This window comes from Phoca vitulina, unplaced genomic scaffold, assembly GCF_004348235.1.
Source record: "Phoca vitulina isolate PV1807 unplaced genomic scaffold, GSC_HSeal_1.0 scaffold6, whole genome shotgun sequence".
NCBI lineage: Eukaryota > Metazoa > Chordata > Mammalia > Carnivora > Phocidae > Phoca > Phoca vitulina.
The window spans coordinates 23571593-23590337 of record NW_022589709.1 but is presented as its reverse complement, the minus strand read 5'-3'; the positions used below and the strand labels follow the sequence as shown (position 1 = coordinate 23590337).

The window sequence follows — 18745 nt, the reverse complement described above, 5'->3', positions numbered from 1 at the left end:
AGCAACAACTAAAGGGTAAATAATAGCAAAAAAAAAAAAAAATCTTCCCACACTGGCAAAAACATAAGCTCTAATTAATACTGTTTTAATACTAAGAAAAATGATCTGAAATAACTTGAATCTTCACATATTCACAGTACAGTACACGGCAACTGTAAAGCATGACCACGGATTTAAGTTCACGAGTATTTTACCCCAAGTCTTTTCTTTAGACTAAAGCTTTTTTCACTATGTTCCAGGCATTATTTCCAGAGCTGAGGATATGATAACGAACAAAGTGGACAATATTCCTGCCCTCCTAAAACTACAGTATGTGGTACAGACACTAAACAAAACAAGAAGTAAATAAATGTATGTTAGACAAAACATACTGTGGAGCAAAATAAAACAGAGACTGAAGAGTTGCTGAGGGTATACAACGAGAAACAGGGTGGTTAGGGGAAACCTCACTGAGAAGGGATCATCTGAGCAAACACCTTGTGAGGGAGAGAGCCATGTGTAAATCTACAGAAAGAACATCTCAGGCAGAAGAAAATGAAGTTCCTGAGGTGAGAACTTCCAGAAGCGATCACAGCACGAAGTCTGGGATGGAATGAACAAGAGAGAAAAAAAACAGATGAGGTAAGAAAATTAATTAGGGTGGGTGGGTGGAGGGTGAGGTGGAAGAGATCACATAGGCCCTTATAGGATAATGCAAGAAATGTAGGTTTTATTCTGAGTGAGCTGGAAAACCACTGAAGAGTTCTGAACGCAAAATAGATACTACCTAACTTCTGTTTTAAGAGGAAGGAACACTCTGGCTACTGTTTTCAATAGACTGAAGGGGAAGAAGGCCAAAGGCAAGGAGCCTCGTCGCAGAGCTATCGAAATCATACTGCCAAGAGATGACAGTAGTTTAAACCAGGGTAAAAATAGAGGTGGTGAGAAATGGCCAGATTCTGAATAAATTGTGAAAGTAGTGTCAACAAAATTTTCTGATACGGGTTATAAAATAAGATAAGGAGTCAAGGTTGATTCTAAGTTTTATAGCCTGAGCAACTAGAAATGTAAGAGTTACCATTAACTGAAGTAGGAAAATTTGTGGAAGAAGTGGGTTTGGAGAAAATATCTTCAGTTTAGTTTTAGATGTGTTAAATTTGAGGCATCTATCAGACATTCAAGTAGAAATGTTAAATAGGAGCCTGGAGTTGACTAAAGAATGTTGAGTTGCCAGTATAATTTGGGAGTTACCAGTATATAAACAATATTCAAAAAGGCGTGAACTTGGACAGGACATCTAAGTGTACTTGGAGAAGGAAAAAAAGAGTCCTGAGATGATCCAACATGAAGAGGCCTTTAGGAAAAAAGAAATAACAGAAAAATTGACAGAGGCCAATGAGAGAAAAGGAAAATCCAGGGGTGTGGATGCCAAATGAAGAAAGTACCTCAGACAGAAGAACTGATCCACTGTGCCAAATGCTGCTAAGAGATAAAGTATGAGGAGGATCTATAACTGGCCGCTGAACTTAGTAACATGGAGGATACTGAAGATCCTGACAAGGGCACCGCTGGTAGAATGGTGGATATAAAGCCTGATCAGAATGTTGTAAAGAGATAGTGAGAGAAAAGGAACTGGAACTGGAAAGCGTACAAAACACTGAAAATCACTGTTTCTGAATAATAGGCTGGTTTTGTTTTTGTTTTTTGTTTTTTAAGATTTCTTTTTTTTAAGATTTTATTTATTTGACAGAGACAGACACAGGGAGAGAGGGAACACAAGCAGGGGGAGTGGGAGAGGGAGAAGCAGGCTTTCCGTGGAGCAGAGAGCCTGATGCGGGGCTCGATCCAAGGACCCTGAGATCATGACCTGAGCCGAAGGCAGATGCTTAACGACTGAGCCACCCAGGCGCCCCTGTTTTTTTTTTTTTTTTTAAGTAAGCTCCACACCCAGCATGGAGCCCAACTCAGGGCTTTAACTCATGACCCTGAGATCAAGACCTGAGCTGAGATCACAGACACTTAACCATGCTGGACACTTAACCGACTAAGCCACCCAAGCACCTCTTAAAAATCTGTCTTTAATGTGATTCCAATTGCTTCCTAAAGATATTCTCTTCTGAACCCTCCAATATCCTCATCTAAACTTAAGTCTACTTGTTTTCAAGGCCTATGACCCTGGCTCTGATATCTTTTGATTGTACTTCTGAGTTAAGTCCACTGATTTGAATCCCATATTCTTGTGTGCGTGTGTGTGTCTGTCTTTACTAGATCAAACAACTGTTTCAGAAATTTTACGTAAGGAGGTAAAATTCAGGTCCTTGCATGCCTGAATTTTCATCTCTCCCTCACGCTTTAGGTATAGCACAAGACAAAACCATTTTTTCCAAACTCTGAGAGACATTGTTTTCCAACATCCCATGTTGCATATGGCATCCTATTCTGCCCATTTATTTCTCATTTTTTGGTAAGTAAACCAATTTTTCTCCCTGGAATATTAGGATATCCTCTTAATAAGTGATATTTTATAATGCCACAAGGACTTTTTAAGGCGCAGGCCATTTTAAAATTTCTCCTACACAGCCCTGATTGGGCTGTTTTAAAGACTTGTGTCAATTTGTCTCAAAGATTCCTTTTTCAAAATTCCTATTTTCTCTGTATTTGGCCTACCTAGATTAATCCTTTGTCTGCAAACTTTTCTTTCTTATTTTCACTCTATGAAATGGCAAACTTCATCCACTTTTACTTCCAGCCTTTCAGTATTCTCTGTTATAATCTTTTAAATTTCTTGTACTTTCTTGTCCTCTGCTTCGTTTATTATTTTCAAAAGTGCCTCATGCCTTATGAATAAAATGTAGAATAGAATCTCTCTGTAGATACTAATTATTTTTATTTCACCTAAGGCCAGCTCTAGTCAAGTATCTACAACAGTGTTATCTCATTTCCAAGTAAAAAAGTATAAAAAAGAAAAAAAAAGGCAGAACAGGGAGGAGAGAGGATGAATAACAAGAAATGAATTTGTATCTCAAGTGAATGAGAAACCTTCAGTCTGAGTTCTTTCTGAAGAGATGTTTGCTTTGCTGAATTAGTCTCTTGCTCCTTGTACTAATCACGTAATAAGTAACATATGATTCCTCTCTACTTGTGACAATTATTCAATTCAAATGCTTTGGGACTTTTACATATTTCTTACTAAGGTAAGAAATAAAGCAAACTATATACATATGTTGCTGTCTAAGAATTAAAGGAGTGAATCAGCAAAGTATTAATTCTAGATCCTATCAACCTAGCAGTCATCACTTTATCATTTCAACTAGGATAGATATGCCAGCAGCTACAGCGAGACAATAAAAACAACCTTCAAAAGAATACAACGGAAAGCATGGGTATGGAATACACACCTCCCACAGCAGAATTTAAAGAGTGGTGATTTTAAAGACAAAGGCCTTGTTTTATTTTTACTTGAATGCACTATTAATGCACTGCTTCTAATACACTGTCTAACATAGTATGTATTTAAATGGCTGCTGAACAAATGGATGAAAGAACAAACAATTCTGTTCTACAAATTCTTTGATACTTCTTCAAAAAGCAGAGACGAATCTGCACCACTTCAGTGTGGGTTGTACTTAGTGACTTGTTTCTACTGAAGACAATGTGATAGTAGTGACAACATATAAGGTACAAGATTAGGGCATAAAAGGCATTGTGGCTTCCTCCTTGCTCTCTCTCAGCTCACTCTCTCTGGGAGAAGCAAGCTGCTCTATCAGGAGATCATTCAAGTAATCCTAAGGTCCACATGTTGAGGAACTGGCAGTTCCTGCCAACAGCCAGAAGGAACTGAGGTCTTCTGGTAACAGCCATGTGAATGAACCACCTAGGAGGCAGCGCCTTAAGCCCCAATCAAGTCTTCAGATGACTGCGGTCCCAACCTATATCTTGACTGCAACCTCATGAGAGACCTTGAGACAAACCACCCAGCCAGGGTGCTCCTGAATTTCTGACTCAGAAACTATGAGATATAAATGATCAGAGCTAGTACGTCTATTAAAGCATAACAAATTATCCTGCAATAAATAGCAAACACAAATAATTTAAATTATGTGCACTTAGATACTGGATTTTCTTATACTTCTACCTATTACTAGAACAAAGATTTTCTAATGCCAACTCATGAAAGTATATTTTCTCCCTTTTAAAAGATCTGCTTATTCTCAGCATAGGAAGTGCCATGCTAGGGCTGACAGTATCAAAATGAATTACAGTGGTGTTTTGTTGGCGGGCAGTGTCAGACCTGCTGCTTAGCTCCTTTATTCTACCTAGCCTCTAACAAATACTCACTACATAGCTACTGCCATCAGGAACACTTACTTTTAGAATTTGAATCTAGCTGACTTAAGCGAAGTTTTAGGCAAAGGGAAGGAGAAATCAGCTGAACTTCCAGAACAGTTTCAACTAAAAGCTTGGATCTATACCCCTGTGACCTATTTGCTGCAAGCCAAAAATGACTCACTTAAAAACAAACAAACAAAACAGAGGTATAAGTGACATATTAGTATGGGGTATACAACATAATGATTCGGTATTTGTACATAGTGCTAAATGATCATCAAAGTAAATCTAGTTAACATCTATCACCATAAATAGTAACAAAATTCTTTTTCTTATGATGAGAACTTTTAAGATGTACTGTAGCAACCTTCAAATATACAATATGGTATTATTAACTACAGACACTATGTTGTACATTACATTTCCCATGACTTATTTTGTAACTGAAAAGTTTGTACCTTTTGCCCCTCTTCACCCATTCTGCCTGCCTCCCACTACCACCTCTGGCAACCACCAATCTTTTCTCTGTATCTATGAGCTTTTTTACTGATTCCACATATGAGATCCTACAGTATTTGTCTTTCTCTATCTGGGCTTATTTCAGTTAAGTATAATGCCCTCAAGGTCTATCCATATTGTTGCAAATGGCAGGATTTCATTTTTTTTTTTTTTTATGGCTGAATAATACTCCATTGTACACAGACACACTGCATCTTTTTTCTTCCCCAGGAAAATCCCTTCCTCTTTTCTTCTTTTCTTTCTTTGCATAAAACATTCTCTCACAGTTCTGGAAATTAAAGGTCCAGAATCAAGGTGTCAATAGGGCCATATCTCCTCCCAAAGGCTCTAGAGGAGAAACCTTTCGCACTTCTAGCTTCTGGTGAATGCCAGCAAACCTCTGCATTCCCTGGCTTTATACCACATCTTCCTTATCCATTCATCAATCAATAGACACTTAGGTTGTTTCCATGTCTTGGCCATTGTAAATAATGCTGCTAAGAATATGGGGGTGTATATATCTTCTCAAGTTAGTATCTTTGTTTTCCTCAGATAAACACCCAGAAGTAGAATACCTGAATCATATGGTAGTTTCTATTTTTAATTTTTTGAGAAACCTCCATTCTGTCTTCCATAGTGGCTGCACCAGTTTACATTCTCCCCAAGAGTGGAAAAGGGTTTTTTTCTTTTCATATCCCCCCTAACACTTGCTAGGTCTTGTCTTTTTGATAAAAGCCATTCTAACAGACGTGAGTTGCTATCTCATTGTGGTTCTGATTTGCATTTCTCTGATTAATGATGTGGAGCATCTTTTCATGTACCTGTTGCCCATCTGTATGCTGTCTTTAGAAAAATGTCTGCTCATATCCTCTGCCCATTTCCTAATTGGATTGGTTTTTTGCTGTTGAGTTGTATGAATTCCTAATATATTTTGGATACCAAGCCTTTATCAGATATATAATTTGCAACTATTTTTTCCCATTTAGTAGGCTGCCTATAAATAACCATTGTTAAACTATCTTTCCTAGAAATAGGAAAGTAAGTTGAGAAACAAACACAACTTAATCCAACTATTTGAAGGGCAAAGTCTTCATTACTCTTTCAAGCCCACTGGAAAATTTGTTTTATATTCTCTCATATTTGCCTTTATAAAAATGCCTATAAAATGCCCTAAAAATGTTTCTTAAAATTCCTCATAAAACAAACTTCTAAAATTATATAGCCTGCATTTCCTTTCAGTAAAATAATTATTTAACAAAATTTTGGTAATTATTATCAAACAAGTTATAAATTCAATAATACAAACTTTATGACAAAATGAATTTATGACAGACTGACAAATACTGCTAGAAAGCTATTTTGTATATGTTGGAACCAATTACATTTTAACTTAAAGATTTTATTTATTTGAGAGAGAGCAAGAGCGAGAGAGATCACAGAGGGAGAAGCAGACTCCCCGCTGAGCGGAGAACCCGACACAGGGCTCAATCCCAGGACCCCAGGATCACGACCCGAGCTGAAGGCAGACGCCTAACTGACTGAGCCACTCAGGCGCCCCTTAACTTAATTTACTAACATTATCTCATCTTTCTATTTTTAGCTGCGAAGACAAAGTAAATATTCCAAGAGATTATAATAAAGTACCTACTTTGAATAACAATCTAAGCTTGGTCTTAAATTATTTCTTATACTTACAGGTTCTTTTCAATCTATCTCTAGATTTTTCATATCTCCTAGGCACAAGCACAAAGGCTGCTTTTACATATAGGCAACTGCAAAATATTCCACTAAACAAACTACTACTAGATACACAGTAAATAAGGACTAAGGTGGTATTATTCCTATATACTACTATAAACAAGTAGACACATTAATAAAATCAATTGCAGCAAATCAAATAATGTACTATCAGCCACTGGACTTCGAAGTTACAGGCTGCTACAGAAGAAAACTTCCAGGGTATGACTACTAAATTCCGTAAATGAACAATTGTAGAAATGACAATAATAGATAAATCAGAGAGAAATTTTAAAAGTATAACTGTTAAACTTCTGAGATCAAATGGGTTTACTATCCCTAGTAACACAAAGAGATAATCTGATAAAAGGCTAAACTTACTTAAATATTATCTTTCGGGACAACTTTTCTGTAAATTATTTTAAGAGCTTTAACAAACTCAGCACTGATAGAGTGAAAATTTCACTAAAAATATAAAATATATGTAATCAGAAACAGACCTTTAAGATAATCCAAAATTTTTATATTTAAGTAGATAAAATACTGTATTTCCAACTTACGGCAAAGCCTCTATCTCACCAATGGTTTAAAAAATTGTTTAAAAATTTGTTACAAAATGGAGCTGCATGTCAGGCTCCCGGCTATGCAGGGAGTCTGCTTCTCCCTCTCCGTCTGCCCCTCCCCCCATCCTCTCAGCCCCCTACTTGTGTGCGCTCTCTCTCATTCTCTTGCGTGAGCACTCTCTCGCTCTCAAATAAATCTTTAAAATAAGTAACTGCTACAAAAGGCTATTTTTTAAAAGACTACCCAAAGAAAGAAATCTGTGAAGAAAGAATTAAATGAGCATATAGCCAACACACTAGAACAATATTTTCTATGGTTTACTGGAAATATAACTGGCGAAGGGGGAATTAAAAGATTAAAGTCAAAGACAAACTGGAGATGGAAGAATAAAATACCAATCCATTAAAAAATAGAACGAAGAATATTCCTCAAATTTACCTCTCATTTAGATAGGAAGATCTGATTCAGATGTGGCACAACTAAGAAGGGCCCTGCTCAACCCACCCTCCTCTGGGATGCCAAGTCAAATCAGTTACAAATAAAGAAACAATATAGGTTTATTTCCATGTCAATGAGCCAAGAAAAGAAAAGTACAGGAAAAAAGGAAACTAGAAAATCCAATGTTATGCATACCAAATGTAGCAAATTTCATTTGATGATAAAAATTCACAAAATGTGTTCAGAACAAATTAATATACCTGTGATATTTAGACACTTGTATATGTGTTAACTACAAAAAAAAAGAGCTTATATGAGTGGGTTTGGAGAAACAAAGAAACAAGCATGGCAAAATGTTGACGCAAGAAGTATAAATGTGGTTTCCTTGTACTCCATAGAAACTCACTTAGAAATTTTCATGATAAAAACTTTGCAAGTATTTTCCTTTTCTCTGCAATCATTTGTTGAAGAACTATTTAAAGAAAGTACAAAACTCTTGAGCATACATTATAGTTCAATGAATGTTTTCTTATGTTATACATCTGCATAACTACTACCTAGATCAAGATATAAAACATTACCATCATTTCAGAAGGTTCTCTCTTACCCCTTCCAACTCATTAAACTTCTCTCAATCCATAGGCAACCACTTTCTGGACTGCTACCCCATATTAGTTTTTCCTGTTTTAAACTACACAAGTGGAATCATACATACGAACTTTTTGTGTCTGTCTACTTTCGCTGAACACAATGTTTCTGGGATTCATTCATGTTGTTATAAATATTCTTATACATATTTTTTACCTTTCTTGGGTAGTATGACCTGGAATTACTGGGTCACAGTACAGGGCTATGTTTACCTCTAACAGTTGCTACCAGTTTTCCAAAGTGGCTGAAACAATTTTCATTCTCATTAGCAATATATAATAGTATCAGTTGTTTCGTATCTTCAGCAACAAGTCTGGCCATTCTGGTAGGAGTATGATGGTGACATTTCCTTGATGAATAGTAATGTGGAGCAACTTTACCTGTGCACACCGGCCTTTCGTATATCTTTTATAAAGAATCTGATCACTTTTTTGCATGTTTTTAAAAACTGAGTTTTTTGCCTTTTTCTTTTTGATTTGTAATTTACGTATATTTTCTGGATACAAGTCCTTTGCTGGATTTACTTATTGCAAATATTCTTACAGTCTGTGGCTTACCTTTTCCTTTCTTAATGATATATTGAAAAACAGAAATTCTTAATTTTATGCAGTCTAATTTATCGATTTTATGTTCTATTTAAGAAATTTTTGCAAAGGTGATAAGGATATTCATCTAGGTTTTCCCTCTACAAGCTTCATAATTTTAGCTTTTACATTTAGATCTATGATCAAACTCAAACTTTTGAAGATAGCACCAGGTATAAATCAAGGTTTATTTTATTACCATGTGGATATCCAGTTTATCTAATACAATTTATTAAAAGTAAATGCATTCTCTTCTTTAATTTCAGTGGAGCTTTTGTCATAAACCAAGAATGGTTTATATGAAGGGCTATTTCTAGACACTCATATTCTTACATTGATCTTTTTATCTACCTTGTTCTAATACACACTGTTTTAATGACTGTAAATTCATAGTAAGTCTTGACTTCTGAGACATTTACATTTTGATATAAATTCTGGAATCCATTTGATCAAAGAAAAAAAAAATTCTGGGATTTTCATACTGTTTTGAACCCATAGCTCAACTTGAGGGAAACTGACATGGTAACAACATTGAGTTTCCTACTACATAAAGATGGAATATTTCTCTATTATTTAAGTATTTTAAAATGTCTCTGGGAGCACCTGGGTGGCTCAGTCAGTTAAGCATCTGACCCTTGACTACGGCTCAGGTCAAGACCTAAGGGTTGAGAGCAATCGAGCCGAGTCAGGCTCTGTGCTCAGCATAGGGAGACTGCTTGAGATTCTTTCTCCCTCTCCCTCTGCCCCTCCACCCCCACACTCTTCCTTTCTCTCTCTAAAATAAATAAATCTTTAAAAATAAAATGTTTGAGCACTGTTTTATCATTTTTAGTATAGAAGTTTCCCTAATTTTTATTATATTTATTCTTAGATAGATTATATTTTGATGTTATTCTTTTTTTTTTTTTTTAATATCTATTTATGTGGGGCCCCTGGGTGGCTTGGTCGTTGAGCATCTGCCTTCTGCTCAGGTCATGATCCCAGGGTCCTGGGATCGAGCCCCGCATCGGGCTCCCTGCTCGGCGGGAAACCTGCTTCTCCCCCTCCTACTCCCCCTGCTTGTGTTCCCTCTCTCGCTGTCTCTCTGTCAAATAAATAAATAAAATCTTTAAAAAAAAATTAAAATAAAAAATAAAATAAATAAATATGTATTTACTTGAGAGAGAACGAGCACAGAGGGAGAGGGAGAAGCAGACCCCTGCTGAGCAAGGAGCCCGATGTCCTGGGATCATGATCTGAGCCAAAGGCAGATGCTTAACCAACTGAGCCACCCAGGCGCTCCTTGATGCTATTCTAAAGATACTTTTCTAATTTTAATCTACACATTTTTGGCTGCTAGTATACAACTTACAATTTTTGTATACTGGCCTTGTATAACGTGTATACTGGCCTTGTATAACATGTATAATGATATAATTAAATAGAAGGAAAGATACTGGAGATGAAACAAGGCTTTTCATTGAGTATGATGTTAACTGTACATTTTCTGATACTTTTTCTTAAAGATTTATTTGAGAGAGAGAGAGAGAGCATGCACAAACAGGGAGAGGAGGGGCAGAGGGAGAAGCCAACTCCCTGCTGAGCAAGGAGCCTGACACAGAGCTCCATCTCAGGCCCCTGAGATCATGACTTGAGCCAAAGGCAGATGTTTAACCAACTGAGCCACCCAGGCACCCCCATTTTCTGATATTCTTTAGGAAGTTAAGGATATATCCTTCTACTGCTAAGTTGATAAGGATTTTTACCATGAATGGATGTTGAACTTTGTCAAATGATTTCTCCATATCTACAGAAATGATCCTATTGTTTCTCTATACTGTTCTACTAAAGAGATGAACTACACTGATTAATTTTAAAAACATTAAACCAACCTTGCATTCCTGGAACAAATTTGTGATCTATATTATCCTTTCTATGTATCACTGGATTATTTCATTATCTACGTTCATGATAAATACTGGCCTATAATTTCCCCCTTTTTGTCACGCTCTTGTCAGTTTTTCCTATCAAGATTATGCTAAAATCATAAAATATTGGGGGTGATGCTTATTTTTTTCTTGAAGAATTTGTGTAAAAGTGGCAGTTTATCTTACCTAATTGTTTAGAATTTACCAGTGAAGCCATCTGGACCTGGGGTTTTGTAGAAAAGTTTTTATAAAGTCAACTTGTTTAATAGACATTAGGCAATTCATTTTCCATTTCCCATGTCAGTTTTGGTAAGTTGTGTTTTTCAAGGCTTATGATCTTTCACTCACTTATCAAACATTAATATAAAGTTCATAATTTCCCCTTATTAACAGTTTAATATCCATAAGATCTGTATTAATGCCTCCTTTTACATTCCTGGTATTGGTAACTTGTGTCTTTTCCCATTTTTTCTTCATCAGTTCATTACAGATTTATTATTTTTAAAAAGTCTTCTCAACAAACTGTAAAACATTTGTAGTTCCTTAATTTCTACTTTTTTATATATACTAATTCCTTCTTTCTAGTTTCTTTGGGTTTGATTTGTTGTTCCCTTCAGTTACAAGCTTAGACTAATAATTTTTCATCTTTTTTCTTTACCAATATATGCATAAAAAACGACAAAGTTCTCTCAAAGTACTGCGTCAGTTCCACTCCATAAGTTCTGGTGCAACATTTTTGTTGTTTTTCAGATTGAAATGTTTTCTAATTTCTATTGTGACTTCGTTTTTGATTAATGCAGTATTTAGAAATGTCTTGCTTAACTTCCAAACATATGGGGCCCTTCTAGTTATTTTTCTGTTACTGAACTGTAATTAATTCCACAATGATCAGAAAACATGCACTACATAATGTCCATCTCAAATGTGATACTTCTTTAAGAATTATTTTGTCAACTGTCCCAAGTGCACTTAAAGGTGTAGTCTTCAATTGTTAGATATGATGTTGTATAAATGTCAATTATGTCAAGTTGATTAATCATGTCATTCAATTACATTCCTTTACTGATTTTTTTATATAACTGTTCTATCAGTTACTTTAAATGTATATTTAAAATCTCAGCTATGAATACATATACGTCTTTCCTGTTAGTTATGTTAGCTTCTACATTCAAAAGCTGTATTATTAGGTACACACATTTAAAATTATTATGTCTTCTTGATGAATTGACCCACTTATTAGAACATATTCCTCTTTACTTCTTATAATATATCTTGCCCTACATCTATTTTGTACAAGATTAATATAGCCACATCAGCTTTCCTTTGGTGTTTGCAGACAATACTCAGTTCTTTTTACTTTCATCTTATTTGTATTTTTGCATTTAAAGTGTTTTTTATAAGCAGAATATAGGTGGGTCTTACTTATAAGGCCTAACAATATTTGTACTTCCATTGAAGTGCTTAATCCATTTACATTTAACATAATTACTAATATAGATGAGTTTAAGTATCATCTTTCTCATTTGTTCTTTGTTCCTTTATCCTTCCTTTCTTGACTTTAGTACTGGTCAAAAAAAAAAAATTTTTTTTTTTTTTTTTTACTATTCCATTTTATTTCACCTACTAGTTTGTTTGATATAACTTTTAGTACCAATCTTTCAATGGTTCCCCTTGAAATTACAAAATGCACCCTTCCTATATTCTGAATGTTATTTCCTAGAAGCTCACGATACTTTATCTTTCCTAAAGAGTGTTTTAAATTTTCTCATCTCAGGTAATTATATTACAGGTAAAGACAAAGTGTGGGTTGGATTAGAGTACAAAATCTCTGAGAATTGCAGAAACACAGAAAGTTGGCATCCACTCACAGGCTCTTATCCATGCGTGCTGAAAAAACTGGGAACCAGGCTGAAGATTAAAGAGGCATCTTCCAGAGTGGAAGGAAGGTACTGTCTGCCAACAAAAGAAAAGAGTAAAATCCTACCTGGGCCCTTCACCCATATGGGGGAAAAAACCCTTACTCTACTGACAGAAGGACACCAATCACTGTCCTCCATTGTGGCTAGGGGAGGAGTAAAGAAAAAAGAATTTACTTCTGGAATAGAATTAGAAAATAAATCAAGGATTTCAAGAGCTGGAAATGCAAATGCAAGAAATAAAAGACACATTAACAGCGACCAAAAAAAAAAAAAAAAAAAGAAGCATTTTATGGGCTCATCAAAGGACGAGGGAGGGAAAGTACAAATGAACTTCAAGACAGGTCATGAAAAATTACCCAAACTGAAATACAATTAAAAAAAAAAAAAAAGTGTGGGGAGGACACAAAAAAGAGCCTCCAAGAATTGTAGGACTATATCAAATGAACTACCATCTATGTAATGGGATTCTCACAAGAAGAGAAAGTGGTGCAGAAGAACTATTAGAAGAGAAATTTCCAAATATGATTTAAGAGATCAAACCTTAAATCTAAGAAAAGCTCAACAACCACTCACAAAAAGCCCTATAAATAGAATACATGCACACCACGAGACAAATCCTTTTCAACCTGCTATGAAAACTGAACATTAAGGAAACATTTTTAATGCAGACAGAGGAATGAATTACAACTGACTTCTCATCAGAAACCATGCAAGAAAGCAATATATATGGCATCTTTAATGTAAGAAAAACACTGTGAACAAAGAATTCTATACCTGCAAAGTACTTTGCAAAACAAAAAACAAAAAAACAGGAGTACATTATAGCCAACCCAAGAGATGTTACCAGTAGACCTGAACTACAGAAAGAGTACAAAACAGACATTTGATTCTACAAAGAAATGTGGAACTTTAAATTATCTTCACTTTAAGTGAATGTAGAATATATAGAAAATGTAAAATATATTTTTCCTTATTTTTAATTACTTCAAAACAGATGTGTGTGAAGTAGCATTCACTGTCCAAACTTTCTGAGATGATGGAAACGTTCTATCTCACACAGTTCTATCTGAAAGCTAAAAGCTACACGTGGCTACTAAGCGCTTTAAAAATGGCTAGTACAGAGGAAATTAATTTAAACTTAATACTAACTACTCTAAATTCAAATTAAATAGTCACACTGGCTAGTGACATGATGGACAATGCAGTCTAAAGCAAACATAGTAGCAATGTATTATGAGCTTATGGCATATGTAAAAATAATATATGTGACAAAAATAGTGCAAAAAATAGTTAAGAAGAAATTGGTAATAGACTGTTGAGGAGCTCTGACACTATATAAAAAGTTGTATAACACTGCCTGAATATAGAGTGGAATTAAAGATGTGTAATACAAATCACAGAGGAACCAGTATTAAGAGTTTTAAAGAGGCAAAATAAGTATAAGTAGTGAGCTAATAATGAAGATAAAAATATAGAACATTCAGTAGATAGGTTAAATAAAAAACAACTACTAAGATGGTAAATTTAAATCCAATCACATTAATAATTACATTAAACATAAACAATCTAAACAACCTAATTAAAAAGCCAGGCTGTCAGGATGGATTAAAAAAAAACAAAAATGGGTTGTCTATACCAAAACTACTTTAAATATAAAGGCATAGATGTAAAGTAAAAGGATTTATCATGCAAACATAACCAAAAAGAAAGAGAGAGTGGAGATACGAACATCAGATAAAGCAGACTGCAGAAGAAGGAATACTGTCAGAAATAAGGAGGCATATTATATAATGATAAAGGAGTCAATTTACTAAGAAGACCAAACAGTCCTAAATATATATGCACCTAACAACAGAGGTTCAAAATTCATGAAGCAAAAATTGTTAGGAAAGAAAAAATAGACAAATCCACAATTATACTTGGAGAGTTCAACTCTTCTTGCAATGATCAACAAAACAAGTAGAGAAACCCTCAGTAAGGAAACAGACAACCTAATAATCTCCATCAGGCAACTTGACCTGACAACTACAGAATACTTAATGTAAAATATAAAATTTACTATGAAACACAACAGAATGCTCCACCCAAAAGGAGCAAAATACACATTATTTTGAAGTACATATGGAACATTTACCAAGAATGACCATATTCTGGGCCGTAAAACAAACTTCAAAGAACTTAAAGAAAATTATACAAAGTATGTTATCTGCCTACAAAAAAAATTAAACAGAGAAATCAATTACAGAAAGACATAGGCAAAATCACCAAATATTTGGAAATTAAACAATGTACTTCCAATCATGGGTCAAAGTGAAAGTCACATAAGAATTTAGAAAATATCGGGGCACCTGGATGACTCGACTACTTGTTAAGCATCTGCCTTCAGCTCAGGTCATGATCCCAGGGTCCTGGGATCGAGTCACACATGGGGCTCTCTGCTCAGCGGGAAGCCTGCTTCTCCCTCTCCCACTCCCCCTGCTTGTGTTCCCTCTCACCGTGTCTCTCTCTGTCAAATAAATAAACAAAATCTTTTAAAAAAAGAATTTAGAAAATATCAACATAACAAAATTTTGGGAGACATCTAAAGTAGTGTTTAGAAGGAAAAGATGGGTCTCAAAGCAATGGCCCAAGCTTATACCTTAAGAATTCCTAACAGAATGGATTTAAACCCAAAGCATACAAAAACAAATAGTAAAGACCAAAAATCAATGAAACTGAAAAAGCGTTTTTTTTTTTATGCAATAAAACAAAAAAACTGGATCTTTGCAAAAATTAATAAAATTGATTAACCTGGACACAAACTAATAAAGACAAGAGAGGACACATTGCCAACATGCGGAATAAATGAAAAGACATCACTACAGTAGCTACAGACACTAAAAGGATAATAAACAACTCTATGATGATGAATAGATGAAACAAACTCCTTCAAAAACACAAACCACTAACACTCACATATTAAGTGATTCATGCAGTCAAAAACCAAAAGCTTTCAAGAAGTAGATAACCCTGATCATCTTATACCTATTAAAGTAATTGAATTTATCCTTTAAAACCCTTCAAAAAGAAAACTCTGGGCCAAGATGTGTTAGCTTGCAAATTCTAACAAAAATTTATGAAACAAATACCACTCATCTGAAATTTTTCAGAAAATATAAGAGGAAGAAACACTTCCAAACTCTATGAGACCAGCATGATCCTAATACAAAAAATTACATGAAAAAGCATCCTTCGTGAACATAAATAAAAAAAAGTACTCAACAAACTATGAGTTAAATCCAATCTACAAATTTATAAAAATGATAATACATCGTGACCAAATGAGGTTTATCTAGAGAATGCAAAGTTGCTTCAACATCTGAAAATAAAGCAATGTAATTCATCTTATTAACAGACCAAAGAAGATAAACCATATGATCATCTCAATAAATACAGTAAAACTTAATGTCCATTTGATAAAAATTCCCATCAAGGAACAGAATAGGAACATCTTTAACTTGATAAAAGACCTCGTATACTTAATATGGTAATATATAATATATACAAAATGATACTTAATATATAATAATAACTTGATAAAAGGCCCTATTATACAATAATGAAAGACTAAAACCAATAAGTCACTTCTAAAAAATCTTATATAAAGCAAAGAAACTAGAATAGCCAGAATGATTTTGAAAAATAGTAAGTCAGTCAGAGAAAGACAAATACCACATGATTTCACTCATATGTAGAATTTAAGAAACAAAACAAACAAGTAAAGGGACGAAAAAAAAGAGAGAGAAGCAAACCAAGAAACAGACCATTAAATATAGACAACAAACTGATGGTTATCAGAAAGGAGGGGGGGAGGGGATGGGTTAAACAGGTGATGGGGATTAAGGAGTGCACTTGTGATGAGCACCAGGTGATGTATGTAAGTGTTGAATCACTATATTGTATACCTGGAACTAATTATTACACTGTATGTTAACTAACTGGAATTCAAATAAAAACTTCAAAACAACAACAAAAAAGTAAATACTCCAAAAAAAAAAAAAAAAGAGTGAAGCTGGAGTACCTGCACTACCTGATTTCAAGACTTACTATAAAGCAACAAACTAATCATGACAATGTGGTACTGGCAAAATGGTATGTACACAGATCAAGGGGTTAGTCCAGAAATAGACTCATACGTATATGGTCAACTGATTTTTTACTAAGTTAATTCAATAAGGAAAGGAAAATGTTCCTAACAAATGGTGCTAGAATTGAGAAAATGCGCCTTAGTTCTTCTCACACCACATACAAAAATTAACTCAAAATGCATGATACACCTTGTCATAAAAGCCAAAACTATAAAACCTGTGGAAGAATAGATAAGAGAGGATCTCCACAACTTTGCATTGAGCAAACTCAGAACACAAACACAAATCATAAAAGGAAAACTGATGAACTGAATTTATTTTTTAAATTTTTAAAATTATTTTATTTTATTTTATTTTTTTTTTAAAGATTTTTTATTTATTTATCTGAGAGAGAGAATGGGAGACAGATAGCATGAGAGGGGGAGGGTCAGAGGGAGAAGCAGACTCCCCGCTGAGCAGGGAGTCCGATGCGGGACTCGATCCCGGGACTCCAGGATCATGACCTGAGCCGAAGGCAGTTGCTTAACCAACTGAGCCACCCAGGCGCCCGATAAAATTATTTTATTTTTTAAAATTTATTTATTTGACAGAGAGACAGCAAGAGAGGGAACACAAGCAGGGGGAGTGGGCGAGAAAGAAGCAGGCTCCCCGCTGGGAAGAGAGCCTGATGTGGGACTCGATCCCAGGACCCTGAGATCATGACCTGGGCCGAAGGCAGACACCCAGCGACTGAGCCACCCAGGCGCCCCTGGATTTATTTTTTTTAAAGATTTATTTATTTATTTGAGAGAGAGAAAGAAAGAGGAGCACAAATTGGAGCGGGAGAGGAATAGGGAGAGAGAGAATCTCCAGCAAGACTCCTGGCTGAGCGCAGAGCCCAATGAGGGGCTGGATTGCCTGACCACGAGATCTCAACCTGAGCCGAAACCAAGAGCTAGACGCTTAAGGGACTGTGCCACCCAGGTGCCCCTGAATTTAATCAAAATGAAAAGCTCCTCTATTTTGAAAAGTTTGGAAAAATAAAAAGGTAAGCCTTAGACTGCACTGTGTACGTATGTGTCTGTGTGGGTCAAAGGACTTACACAAAAATAAAGTATTCTTACAGCTCAATGAGACAAACAACCTAATGTTTAAAAATGGGCAAAAGATTTGAACAGATACGGGGCGCCTGGGTGGCTCAGTTGGTTAAGCACCTGCCTTCGGCTCAGGTCATGATTCTGGAGTCCCGGGATCGAGTCCCACATCAGGCTCCCTGCTCAGCGGGGGGTCTGCTTCTCCCTCTGACCCTTCCCCTCTCACGCTGTCTCCCATTCTCTCTCTCAGATAAATAAAATCTTTAAAAAAAAAAAAAAAGATTTGAACAGATACTTCACAAAGGAATACGCACAAATGACCAACAGAAAATTTTCAGTGTCCTTAATCATCAGATAAATGCAAATTAAAATTAAAGTATGATACTACTACATACTCACTAGAAAGGCTAAAATTAAAAAGACTGAAATAACCAAGTGTTGATGAGGGTATAGAGCAACTGGAACTGTAAAACAGGAGTGTGGCAGGTTTTCATATTTAAACATTCATTTACCATACAATGCAACAAATCCATTTCTAGGTATTTACCCAAGAGAACAAAAATCTGTGTTTCACACAAAACTTCATGAATGAATGTTCATAGCAGCTTTATCAATAACAGCCCCAAACTGGAAACAATCCATATATCTATAAATAGGTGAAATGGTCAGCAAATAGTGGTAAATCAATACCATGGACTACTTCTCAACAACAAAAAGTTATGATCAGTTAAACACACAAAAGCATGTACGATTGTCAGAGACATCATGCTGAGAGAAAAAAGCTAAGTGCAAAAGAGTATTTATTATGTAATCACATTTATATTCTAGAACAAATGAAACCAATTTATAGTGAGAAGGAGAGGACAATGGTTTCATGGGGCTGAGGGGTATAAATGTCACTGTACAGGGCAAAAGGGAACTTTTGGGAATGACAGATATATT

The 18745-nt window shown here is 35.3% G+C and overlaps 1 protein-coding gene across 1 annotated transcript in view; it reads right to left on the bottom strand.

Annotated features, from left to right (window-relative positions):
- Nucleotides 1-18745, bottom strand: part of PJA2 (praja ring finger ubiquitin ligase 2) — a 71304-nt gene that overhangs the window by 49430 nt on the left and 3129 nt on the right. The gene's annotated exons all lie outside the window — the stretch shown is intronic.